We start from the raw sequence: 13962 nt of genomic DNA on the forward strand, positions 1-13962 counted from the left end.
TTGGCATGGTTCTAAATCCCGGAAACTCCTCCCCAACCACACTGTAAGAGCACCTTTACCTGAAGTACTGCATCAGTTCCAAAAATAGCTCAGTACCACCTTATTAAGGGCTCCGAGAAGATCTCCAAGCTCCATTGCTGGGCATCAACTGGCTCTGGATTTTGTTCTCAGCCGGTTTGATGTGACTTTACGATGGCATCATTGTTGTTCCCTGCACTGCTCTTATGATAAGAGGACATTTTAATCACTGTGCTCCATTCAAAGTGTTTATCACAGGCTCTGCTGGTCTGAGGATGTGTTTTTTGTAGCTTATCGTTTAACATATCAACTGGCCTGATCTGGAGAAGGTAGAAACTGGCAAAGCACAGCACCCTACACCGAAGTGCAGCTCTCCCCTGACTCCACCCACATTAATCACACACACGAGTCTGATTTCCGTCAAGGATACTTTAAAATCAGGACCACTGCATGAGTGCAGTTATTTCTGTTTCATGTTAAACATGGGTACTCAGGCAATGAGGAGCAATCACAAACAAATGCCTCAATATTTCTTATTTTAGGAAAGGTGTCAGTCTGTGCCCTCTCTACCGTATAGTGGTTTACGCAAGTGATACACCAGGCTGAGATGTACATCATATAGGAAAATTGAATCAGAAAGGAGCAAAATCTGTCTGACTGAAATAACTGCAGCGCTTGATAAAATAGGTGGCCAGTGTGGCCAAGGACTGACAAGCAGAATGTAATCAGAAAGGAAAATAAAACAAGAATAAACTAGACTGCAGCAGCGATGGGGTAGCATGCAGAATGATAGACCACAAAGCAAGTTCTGTCACAGCACATTTGGATGGTATTTTGTTTCATGATGTGAGTATTCGATACACATTGAACAGTGCAGAACCAATTACAGAATCCTGGTGCATGACATTTTTAATGATGAGAAATCTGTACTTAATTCTTTTGTTAAACCTTTCAGATGCCTCTTCAATGATTTAATCAACTTTCTATGCGAAACTGAGACAAAAGAATCATAATGAACCACATTTTGAATGCACAGGGAATCTTACAATGTGCCACTTTTAATTACATTTGTACTTGGACAGTTCAGTTCATACTTTCAGATAGGCGGCAAGATAGTACTGGGGTAAGCACAATTGTTTTACACACCAGCGAATACCGATCAGAGTTTGATTCCCGTCACTGTCTGAAAAGACTTTGTACGTTCTCCCTGTGGCTGCATGGATTTCCGTCAGGTACTCCGGTTTCCTCTCACATTCCAAAGATGCAAGGTTATGGTTAGTGAGTTGTTGGTTTGCTATGTTAACACTGGAAGTGTGACAACATTGCGGGCTTCCTCCAGCACAATCCTCGCTCATTAATGCAAACAACCCACTTCACTGTATGTTTTGATGTACATGTGACAAATAAAGCTAGATTTTTTCTTGATTTTAGAGATACAGCACATTAACAGGCCCTTCTGGCCCAATGAGCCTGTGCCTCCCAATTACACCCATGTGGCCAATTAACCTACTAACTCGTATGTCTTTGGAATGTGGGAGGAAACCAGAGCACCCAAAGGAAACCCATACATTCACAGGAAAATGTAAAATTTCAAACTACTTACAAACAGTGGTGGGAAATAAACTCGGGTCACTGGTACTGTAATAACATTACATTAATTTCAACTCTATTTTGCCATTTGTCTTTACTTATCTGAATCTTTGTTGAAAGAATTTGAGTGTACCTGGTGGTTAAGAGTATGGTACAGGAAACAGAACATCCTTGAACAACAGGAATAAAATTCTATGTCCTTAAACAATGAGATTTGAGAAATTAACTGAACAAAACTCAACAAGGGTTGATTACAGTAGGCACATTCAATAGCAAAACAGATACAGAGAGCAAAATTAGAGAGCAGGAAAGAAAGATACAACAATGAGAGAAAGAATGGGAAAAGGGAAACTTCTCTCAATTTATAAAGCTATCAGGAATATTTAAGAAGCTGAATTGAAATCACATCTAATTGTTCACTTTCTTGACGGGAGATATAGTTGAGAATCATTAATAATTGTTACATTATTAAAATGAATGCACTGTTAGCATTCATCTCCTAAGGACTCAAATATACAAACAAGGATGTAATGCTGAGGCTTTGTAAGTATGTTATATTAAATTTTGTCAAATATTGGATGAATGTCTGAACAGTTCAAAATGGCAATTTAACTCTTTCTAAGCTTGCAGCATGTAGAGTGATTGTACAAGGTAAACACTGTGGGTTTGTTAATGTCTAATGTTTGTTGATAGCAGTCGGATTCTTTCTTAGTATCACACACCATAAACACGAGGATGCCTGTTAATAACTAAAAGTCTGTTGGTCACATTGAGAGCTAGGTTGATGGATTCTTTCTTAGCGTCCATCAAATTGGCTTGATGGATTTTTTTTTGGATTTGGGTTTGTGGCGACCCACTTTCTACACAAGCGAACCGGCTCACAAAATAGCCCACGCGCAGGGAGAGACTTTTGTAATGCACCTCTGACGTCATTTCCGCCCGGAGAGGGCTGGAAGGGAACTGCTTAAAAGCCAGTGCCGCGAAGTTTGAATAAGCAAGTCTCGAGTGCGACTTACAGACTGCGTGTCGTTATTTCTAGCTCTGTGTGTAGTACATCGCTACATTGGTGACCCCGACGGTCCAAACGGGATTTGGACTAAAGATGATCGACTCTTCTTCATCTGTTCATGCAGTTTCGCTAAAACTGCCAACTTTCTGGACGCTGCGACCACGCGTGTGGTTTGACCAAGCAGAAGCCCAGTTCCAGATTCGGCAGATATCTTCGGATTCCACACGTTACTATTACGTGTTGAGCTCCCTTGACCAGGAGACAGCCGCACGGGTTGGGGATTTCATACAGTCACCCTCCGAAGAAGGCAAATATGCAGCATTCAAAGCGCTGCTCATAGGGACCTTTGGCCTCTCACGGCGTGAGCGAGGTGCCCGCTTGCTGCACCTGGACGGTTTGGGAGACAGGCCGCCGTCAGCATTAATGAACAAGGTGCTGGCCCTGGCTGAAGGACGCAAGCCCTGCCTCATGTTTGAGCAGGCGTTCCTAGAACAACTGCCCGAGGATATACATCTGCTGCTGGCCGACGAACATTTCAGTGACCCCCGGAAAGTGGCAGCCCGGGCAGACGTGCTGTGGAAAGCCAGGAGGGAGAATGGGGCATCCGTCAGACAGATTACCAAGCCACACGCCCAGCAGCAGGCTAGACCAGGCCCGGCAATGGAGCGCACACAGCCCAGAAGAAGGAGTGAGGAGGCCAATGAACAGTGGTGTTTCTACCACCAGCAGTGGGGCACAGAAGCCCGCCGTTGTCGCCCACCCTGCAAGTTCCCGGGAAACGCCAGGGCCAGCTGCCACTAATGGCTATGGCAGCTGGCCTCCGGGACAGCCTCCTGTACGTCTGGGACAAACAGTCGGGACAACTGGAGCAACTCATTGAGGGGCACTGGCAACCCTTGGCATTCTTCAGCAGGCACTTACGGCCACCCGAACTCAAGTACAGGGCCTTCTACCAGGAGCTGTTGGCACTATATCCGGCAATTCGGCATTTCAGGTACTTCTTAGAAGGCAGGCCATTCACGGACCACAAACCGTTGACCTTCGCATTCACGAAGGTGTCCGATCCTTGTTCGGCCCACCAGCAGTGACATCTGTCCTACATCTCCGAGTACACGACAGACATCTAGCATGTCTCAGGAAAGGACAACGTTGTGGCGGACACACTCTCCAGACCACCTATCCGGGCCCTGTCCCAGGGGGTGGACTATGCAGCACTTGTGGAGGCGCAGCAGGCAGACAACGAGATGCCCAGCTACTGGACCGCAGTCTCGGGTTTGCAGCTGCAAGACTTCCTCGTAGGCCCAGGTGAGAGGACCCTCCTGTGTGACATGGCTACCGGCCAACCTCGCCCGATCGTCCCGGTAGCCTGGCAGCGGCGAGTTTTCGGCTCCAAACATGGCTTGGCATACCCATCTATTAGGACAACCATCCAGATGGTCTCCAGCAAATTCGTGTGGCATGGACTTCACAAACAGGTCAGCGAATGGGCCAAAACGTGCACGCAGTGCCAAACGGCCAAGGTGCAGTGGCACACCAAAGCCCCGCCGCAGCAGTTCGAACCCACCTGCTGGAGGTTCGACCACATTCATGTGGATATTGTGGGGCCCCTGCCAGTGTCGTGAGGAGCACGGTACCTCCTAACTATGGTAGACCAGTTCACGAGATGGCCAGAGGCGGTCCCGCTCAGCGACACCACCTCCGAATCCTGCGCCCAAGCGCTGATTGCAAACTGGGTAGCACGCTTCAGGATACCGGCCCACATTACCTCTGACAGAGGCGCCCAGTTCACCTCCAGCCTGTGGTCGGCTGTGGCCAGCCTGTTGGGAACACAATTACACCACACAACTGCCTACCACCCACAGTCGAACGGACTAGTGAAACGCTTCCACCGTCACTTAAAGTCGGCTCTCATGGCCCGCCTGAAAGGGCCTAACTGGGTGGACGAGCTTCCCTGGGTCCTGCTTGGAACCCGCACAGCACCCAAAGAGGATCTGCACACCTCGTCAGCCGAGCTGGTGTACGGCACACCCCTGGTCGTCCCAGGAGGGTTCATACCAGACCCAAGGAGGCAAAAGGAAGAACCCGCAGCAGTCCTGGACAGACTACGCGAAAGGCTCGGCAACCTGGCCCCTGTTCCGACTTCACAGCACGGACAGATCCCGACCTGCGTACCCAAAGACCTGCAGAACTGTAAGTTTGTATTCATACGAAGGGGCACACACCGGGCACTGCGACAGCGGCCGTACGAGGGGCCGTTCAAGGTGATCAGTAACAACAGGTCCACGTACGTTCTAGATATTGGGGGGAAAGAGGAGGCTTTCACGGTGGACCGACTCAAACCGGCCCATGTGGACTTGGCACAGCCGGTCGAGGTTCAGGCACCGCGGCGCAGAGGCAGACCACCCAGACAGAGACTGATCCAGGCTGTGGACACTGGGGGTGTATCGCCGGTTCTGGGGGGGGGGGTGTTATGTGGTGCCCCACTTTCTACACAAGCGAACCGGCTCACAAAATAGCCCGCGCGCGGGAGAGAATTTTGTAATGCACCTCTGACGTCATTTCCGCCGGAGAGGTCTAGAAGGGAACTGCTTAAAAGCCAGTGCCGCAAAGTTTGAATAAACGAGTCTCGAGTGCAACTTACAGACTGTGTGTCATTATTTCTAGCTCTGTGTGTAGCACATCGCTACAGGCTTATCACTTATATGTGTATTATTATACATAATGTTCTTTTGAAACTATAGGAATGGTGTGTCCAAAATATTGGTGGACTGATAGATAAGGAGTAGGCATTAAAGTGTATAGTTAATTTGTTAGGGAATACTGAACATTGTATAAATGAACACATGCGTTGCTTCAATGAACGAAACCAGACTGAGTTAATGGCATGAGAACAACAGATCATAGAGTTTGCTGTCTCTATGTGCCTCTCTACAATTGCGAAACACATGTTTATTGGGGTACTGTCCCTTGGTGTGCTCAGACCAGAAATCGCGATCAGTGCTTGGCACCTAGGAGTGGTTTCACGAGTGAGTCAGAATTCGGAGATCCCCCAACAACCATGACAATCAAGTGGTGACTAAGAATCGTGAGCCCTGATCTTTTTGTGACTAACTGTGTAGCATTTTGTGTGGTTTATTTGTGCCTTCTATTTTTATGATAATACATTAAGGCTTCGGTTAATTTGCTGTGCTTGTACCCTTATTACCACTTCTCCTGGACACTCGAACTGTTTGGGTCTTATCACCTTAGCCCATTACATTTTAGTGCACTGAGCAGGGTTAGGAAAATGTGGAGATCGACAAGCAAGTCAAGCAATACTGTACCCAAGACTTATCATGTCCTTGGATGAATGGATAACTCTGAGGGTTTTGGATCACAGGCTAATGTTCTGAGTAAACAGGGTCCTCCCAGATGTTGGGAGAAGGTATTTGCTGAGTATCCTGACATTGAGCTTCCCTGTGTGGTATCACAATGCCATCTTTTGAGGAGGTTTGAGGAAGTAGAGAGACTACAGAAGAAATTGGACAAATTAGGAGAATGGGCAAAGAAGTGGCAGATGGAATACAGTGTCAGGAAGTTTATGGTCATGCGCTTCGGTAGAAAAGATAAAAGGGTAGACTATTTTTTAACTGGAGAGAGAATTTTAAAATGTGAGGCACTAAGGGAGTTGGGAGTCCTTCTGCAGGATTCCCTAAAGATTAATTTGCAGGTTGAGTCTGTGATGAGGAAGGCAAATGTGATGTTAGCATTCATTTCAAGAGGACTAGAATATAAAAGCAAGTATGTAATGCTGGAGCTTTATAAAGCACCGATAAGGCCTCACATGGAGTACATGAGCAGGTTTGGGCCCCTTATCTTAGGAAGGATGTGACAACACTGGACAGGGTCCAAAGGAGGTTCACAAAAATGATTTCAGGATTGAACGGCTTGTCATATGAAGTGTGTTTGATGGCTCTGGGCCTGTAATCACTAGAATTCAGAAGAATGAGGAGTGACCTCATTGAAATCTATCGAATAGTGAGAGGTCGTGATAGAATGGATGTGGAGACGATGTTTCTTATGGTGGGAGAGTCTAGGATCAGAGGACAAAATCTCAAAATAGAGGGGTGACCTTTTAGAATGGAGATGAGGAGGTTGTTCTAGCAGACAAGACGAAGGAGAATTCCAAGGGCTTCTACAGATACGTTAAGAGCAAAAGGACTGAAAAGGATAAAATTGGTTTCTCTAGAAGATCAGAATAGTAATCTATCTATGGAGCCAAAAAAGATAGTGGAGTCTTAATGAATTTCTTGCATTGGTATTTACTCGGGAGGCATACAGGGAGTCTATGGAAGTGAGGCAAAGCAGCAGCAAGGTCATGGACTCTATACATGACCTATAGGAGGAGCTGTTTGCTGTCCTGAGGCAAAATAGGGTGGACAAATCCCCAGGGTCTGACAAGGTGTTCCCTCAGACCCTGTGGGAGGCAAGTGCAGAAGCTGCAGAGGTCCTAGTAGAGATATTTAAACGTCGTTAGTGACAGGTGAGGTGCTGGAGGATTGGAGGATAGTTAATGCTGTTCTGCTGTTTGAGAAAGGCTCTAAGAGTAAACCAGGAAATTATAGGCCAGTGAGTGTGATATCAGTAGTGCACAGATATAGGAAATTATTTTAAGGGGCCAGATATATGAGTATTTGGATAGACGGGGACTGATTAAGGATAGTCAGCATGGTTTTGCGTGTGTATGTTGAGTCTAACCAATCTCACTGAGTTTTTTTTGAGGATGTTACCAGGAAAGTTGATGAAGGCAAGGCAGCAGATGGTGTCTACATGGACTGCAGCAAGGCATTCGACAAGGTCCTGCATGGAAGTTTGGTCAAGAATGTTCAGTCACTTGGCACTCAAGATGAGTTAGTAAATTGGATTAGACATTGGCTTTGCGGGAATAGCCAGAGAGTGGTAGTAGATGGTTGCCTGTCTGACTGGACTATTGGATCGCCGCAAGGATCAATACCGAGTCCACTGTTGTTTGTCATCTATATCAACGATTTGGATGATAATGTGCTAAACTACATCAGCAAATTTAAGGATGACACCAAGAATGGGGGCGTAGTGAACAGCAAGGAAGACTACCAAAATTTGAAGCAGGATCTAGACCAGCTGGAAAATGAGCTGAAAAATGGCAGACAGAATTTAATGCAGACAAGTGTGGGGTGTTGCACTTTGGGAGAACCAACCAGGCTAAGTCTTACACAGTGAGCAGTATGGCAAAGGGATCTGGGTACACTGGTACATAATTCACTAAAAGTTGTGTCACAAATAGATAGTCGTAAAGAAAGCTTTTGGCAGATTGGCGCCTATAGGATTCTGAGTTGGATGATCAGCCATGATCATACTGAACGGCGGTGCAGGCTCGAGGGCCGAATGGCCTACTCCTGCACTTATTTTCTATGTTTCTACAGACCCAAGTATTGAATACTGTAGTTGGGATGTTATGCTGAAGTTGTATAGGACTTCATGACGCCTAATTTGGAGCACTGTGTGCAATTTGGTCACCTACCTATAGGAAAGATGTAAATAAGACTGAAAGAGGACAGAGAAAATTTACAAGGGTGTTGCCAGGACTAGAGGACCTGTGTTATAGGGAAAGGCTGAATAGGTTAGAAATGTATTCCCTAGAATGTAGAAGATTGAGGGGAGAGTTGATAGAGGTATACAAAATTATGAGTAGAGATAGGGTAAATGCAAGCAGGCTTTTTTCACTGAGGTTGGGTGAGACTACAGCTAGAGGTCATGGATTAAAGGTGAAAGGTGAAATGTTTAAGGGGAACATGAGGGGAAACTTCTTCACTCAGAAGATGGTGAAAGTGTGGATCAAGCTGCCATTACAAGTGATTTCGATTTCAATGCCAAAGGGAAGACTGGATTGTTACATAGATGGTCCGGGTGTAAATCGACGGGACTAGGCAGTTTATATGGTTTAGCACAGACGAAATAGGCTGAGGGGCCTGTTTCTGTGCTGTAGTTTTCTATGACCCTATGATTCTAACTACTATGCACCTGTCCAGATATGTTTAAAGCATTTTAATTCTACCTGCCTCTACCACTTCCTCAGGCAGCTTGTTCCATATACCCAACCACACTCAAAGTGAAAAATATAACCCTCAGGTACCATTTAAACCTTTCAGCTCTCACAAATCTATGCCATATCATATTAGAACCCTCACCCTCCTACCCTGGAGAAACAACTGTAACCATCCATCTTTTCCATATTTTGCATGATTTTATAAACCTCGATAATGTCACCACACAGGCTTCTTTACTCCAAGAAAGGCAATGCGAGCCTTTCAAGTTTCTCCTTATAATTCAAGCACTCCAATCCTGGAAACATTCCTTGAATCTTTTCTGCATCCTCTCCAGTTTAATAAAATTCTTCCAATAGAGTGGTGACTAGAATTGTACACCACATTCCAAATGAAGGCTCATGAACTTCTTGAAAAAGCTGTAATATGACATCCCAACTCTTTTACTCAGTACTCCAATTGATGAAGCCAAGTGTGTCAGATGTCCTCTTCATCAACTTGTCTACTTGCGTTGCCACTTTTAAGTAACATTGCACTGTACCCCCAGGACACTCTGTTCAACAACACTCTCTAAGGGCCCTGCCATTCAGTGTGTATGTCCTGATTTAACTTTTCAAGATTTATCACTTCACCATGCTAACTTAAATCTCAGCTGCCATTCCTTAAGTCACTTTCCCAGTTGACCTGAATTTATTTAAATTATTGATTTAGTAAGAGATATAGCGTGGAACAGGCCTTTCCAGTCCAATGAGCTGTGCTGCCCAGCAACCCACCTAAACATAGGACAATTTACAATGAAGAGGTAACATAGTAACTGGTACATCTTTGCACTGTGGGAGGAGAAGGGAGCACCAGGAGGAATCCCAAGTGGTCAAGGTCAGAACATACAAACTCCTTGCAGGCGGCACCAGAATCTCCAAACTCCAACACCCCAAACGCTACGCTACTGTGGCAACCCAGCTGTAAACTTAAACAACCTTTGCTGTCCACTACAACACTAACTTTTGCATGACCTACAAACCTATTTACCATGCCACTTACATTCTCATTAAATCATCAATATATATTATAAACAATGGATAATGCTGCATACCACTGGTCACAGGCCTCCAGTTTGAAAAACAACCTTCCACTGCTACCAGCTCCCTCATTCCTTAGCTGAGCCTTCATTTTGGAATCCCAAATTTTCACCTAGTTTCATAGGTAAAAGATGGAGTTCCAAGCAGAGTTTCCATTTTTCACTCAGAGGACCTAGGGCAAACAGAAGATATACTGAGAAGCAGTAAGTTGAGGTGAATATCATTAGAAATGGAGTGGGCCAGATAAGTGGCAAAAGTGACAAGTACACTGTGCTTCATCTGTTGCATTAATTTACAGATGGAAATATGTCACATTTTTTGTTGTGACACATTCAGATTGTGCTAGTTTTTAAATCAATTTGGGTTTTACAATATCTCTATCCTCAAAATACCTTCAAGAAAACTTTATGAATAAGTAAAGATTTTTAAATTATGAGCTTTTTCATACAGTATGCGCATTGAAATGTTGCAGCCTTCCATCGCTTACTTGGTACTTCTATGTCCTCCTGATGCATGTCCTCATGGTTTTCAATACCATTCCAAATAAACCCACTCCACATTCTTCAAGGAGGCATTGAGCAGATCCTGCATCTTTTTCTCTGTTCCCACCTGGAAATCTTCTTCTGTAACTGTAAAAATCATTCTGTAACAATTATTTCATTTTCCAAAACAGTTGTGTACTGACGAATGTCCATTGAATCTTGAATCTTGAATAGAGCTTGGAACTGAGTATCTATTTCAGGAGTCGGGTGTTGGACATGTTAGCAATGTGGCCTGCCCATTGCAGCTGACAGAGAATAACCCTTAGAGCTAAGGATGTTTGCCTGGTAGTGGACATTGATGTTTGACTGCAGGGAAGGATGAATCAACACTACCTTCTGATATTTTAGACAGGTATGCCAGCAGACCCAAAATGAGAAAGATTCTGTTCCAGGTGGAGCCCTAGTTGCGAAATTTGTTGCCTCTGCTGTCACAGCACCAAGTTGCTTTCTCACTCACTTCAGTATACATTCTCCTGCAAGGGAAAGAAAGCCAAATGCTGTTGTTAGCAGCATTCTCAGTGCAAACTGAGAGGAACATTAACAAGACCAGCAAGTCCAGCACAAGAGTCAATGCTGTAAAGGCAATACATGTAGGGAGCAAACTGCCAAAGCCTGAAGAATTCAAGAAAAGTCAACAGCGCTGCAGAAGTTAGTCAGTTTTGAGACACAAATAGTCTGTGCTTTGAAAACAGGTGTTGAATTATTTGGCTGCGTTGTGCTGATGGTTTTGGAGCTACAAGTGTTGTTTTTGCTCATGGCTTTGTGAAATGTGAGTGCTCCTTTTTGGCATTATTCACCTAGTTCAGCAAATTGAGTAGTGTGGTGCTCTAAGCTTCACATGCAGACTATAAGTTTGCAAAATAGGCTCTTGGTGACATCAGTTCTTATCATTTTAGTTGTCAGCACGAATGTCAAACCGCAATTTTAATGGGTATAAAATCTACTCCTGTCATGGAAAGCACCATGCCAGGAAGATTTTCCAGTTTATGAACTCAAAATGCAAATCAGCATTTCTGTCCAAGAGAAACCATCAATAAATCAACTGGACTATATTGTACAGGTGCAAACTCAAAAAGGGCCAGTCAGAAGAGATTTGGAAACAGCTCGTCAGGTGAAGTTGCAAAAAGCTATCACAGGTGTCTCTTTGGTTGAGATTGTAGACAAAAGGAATCACAGGCTGAAGTGCAGAAAGGCTCAAGCACAGCAAGCAATCAGAGCCACCAAGGGGGCTAAGAAGGCCAATGCTGCAGTGAAGAAAGTCAGTGGGCATACAGCCAAGGCTCTGAAAACAGCACCGACACAGAAACTTGTCAAGCCAATGAAGTCTCAGGCTCCGTAAATCAGTGGAAAATGTTAAGCAAAATTCTATAGGTTCATGTTGAAAAATAGAGCCCGAAGAACATCTTAAAAATAAACCAACTCAAAAGCCACCACTATCAAATGGTCAAACAGGCCAATAGCAATCTAGCTAATGAGGTATCAAGCATACACTAAATGGGACCTTAACAACTTGGAAAACCTAGCCCATCTCGTTTGTGCTATTTAAATGTGTCCACAATTGGGTTTGTTGAAGATGACCTTCTCTTGAGCATGCTCCAGAGAAGTTCACTCACATTAACACTATTTGTTTCATCCTCACTTGTTAATAACCTATATTGGTAGATGAAAGATCAGAATCAGAATCAGGTTTATTATCACTGGCATGTGACGTGAAATTTGTTAACTTAGCAGCAGCAGTACAATGCAATACATAATATAGAAGAAAAAAAACAAAATAAAATAATAATAATAATAATAAATAACCATATCAATTACTATATTGAATAGATTAAAAATTGTGTAAAAACAGAAATACTATATATTAAAAAAGTGAGGTAGTGTCCTAAGGTTCAATGTCCATTTCGGAATCGAATGGCAGAGAGGAAGAAGCTGTTCCTGAATGGCTGAGTGTGTGCTTTCAGGCTTCAGTACCTCCTACCCGATGGCAACAGTGAGAAAAGGACATGCTCTCAGTGCTGGAAGTCCTTAATAATGGATGCTTCCTTTCTGAAACACTGCTCCCTGAAGATGTCCTGGGTACTTTATAGGCTAGTATCCAAGATGGAGCCGACTAAATTTACAATCCTCTGCAACTTCTTTCGGTCCTGTGCAGTAGCCCCTCCATACCAGACAGTGATGCAGCCTGTCAGAGTGCTCTCCACAGTACATCCATAGAAGTTCTTGAATGTACTTGTTATCATACCAAATCTCTTCAAGATCCTAATGAAGGATAGTCACTGTTTTGCCTTCTTTATAACTGCATCAATATGTTGGGACCAGGTTAGATCCTCAGAGATCTTGACAGCCAGGAACTTGAAACTGCTCACTTTCTCCACCTCTGATCCCTCTATGAGGATTGGTATGTGTTCCTTTGTCTTACCTTTCTGGAAGCCCACAATCAGCTCTTTCGTCTTACTGTCATCGAGTGCCAGGTTGTTGCTACAGCACCATTCCACTAGTTAGCATATCTCACTCCTGTACGCCTTCTCATCACCACCTGAGATTCTACCAACAATGGTTATATCATCAGCAAATTTATAGATGGTATTTGAGCTATGCCTAGCCACAGAGTCATGTGTATATAGAGAGTAGAGCAGTGGGCTAAGCGCACACCCCCGAGGTGCACCAGTGCAGATCGTCAGCGAGGAGGAGATGTTATCACCAATCCGCACAGATTGTGGTCTTCTGGTTAGGAAGTTGAGGATCCAATGCGGAGGTGTCAGAAGCCTGTTTGGTTTTGCAGTCAGCTCCTTTCCGTTCAACCAGGAAGCTTGGCATCAATGTGGCTCCAATTTGCATGTAACAAATCCTGGAGAATATTCTATCATGGGCTGACCAGTGACAAGAACTGTCAGGCCACCTAAATTCCTCTGCAAGATAGAGTCCATGATTTTCCCACTAGCATTCAGTATTATTACCACCGACACATCGCATATCATCCACAGCTTGGCCAGAATCTTATCTGGGCCATTTATGTTTGAAAGTCTTCGCAAAGTGCCATCAAATCCAGAGCTAAAGGGTGATTCTTCAGAGTCTACCCACTCTGAAATGCAGGATTCAGCACCTACCTCGCTGAAGCCTTTTCACCATTGCCAAGACAGCAATGGAATATTTCACATTTGCTTGGATAAGTGCAGCTGTAAAATTACTGATAAAACTTGACAAAATTCAGGATGAAACACAGAGTATTAACCCTTTCACTGCTGGCACATTGTGAGTGATGAGGGTGTAGGCTATACAAAATGCCCAATAACAACTTGCTGAAGTTTGTTCAAAAGCACCTGAAAGGTCTATAATGCTACAGGAGAGATTATCACTGGACGGTATGGCACCAAATCATATCAAGTTCGTTTAATATAGCCAAATGAAACAGCATTCCTCCAGAGCCAAAGTGAAAAGCACATTATGAACAGCACACAAACACAGTACATATGGTTATGATAGCAGAAAGTCATACAGTCACACAAAAAAAAGCCCAAGTCCCTGAGTGGCATGGCCTGTAGAATGGTGGTGTCTGGGATGCTATCCGTGTCTGGCTTTTTCTTCCACCAAGTGAGCACTGGAGAGCAGCACTAGGCAAGCACTGGATGGAAGCAATGATGGGAGGGACCTGTGTCCAACCC

General features: G+C 44.4%; 1 pseudogene; it reads left to right on the top strand.

Moving 5' to 3' along the window:
• The first annotated feature begins 11208 nt into the window (after window positions 1–11208).
• On the top strand, window positions 11209–11657 carry LOC134357355 (large ribosomal subunit protein eL24-like; annotated as a pseudogene).
• The last annotated feature ends 2305 nt before the right edge of the window (window positions 11658–13962 follow it).

This window comes from Mobula hypostoma, chromosome 2 (genome assembly GCF_963921235.1).
Source record: "Mobula hypostoma chromosome 2, sMobHyp1.1, whole genome shotgun sequence".
NCBI classification, from domain to species: Eukaryota; Metazoa; Chordata; class Chondrichthyes; order Myliobatiformes; family Myliobatidae; genus Mobula; species Mobula hypostoma.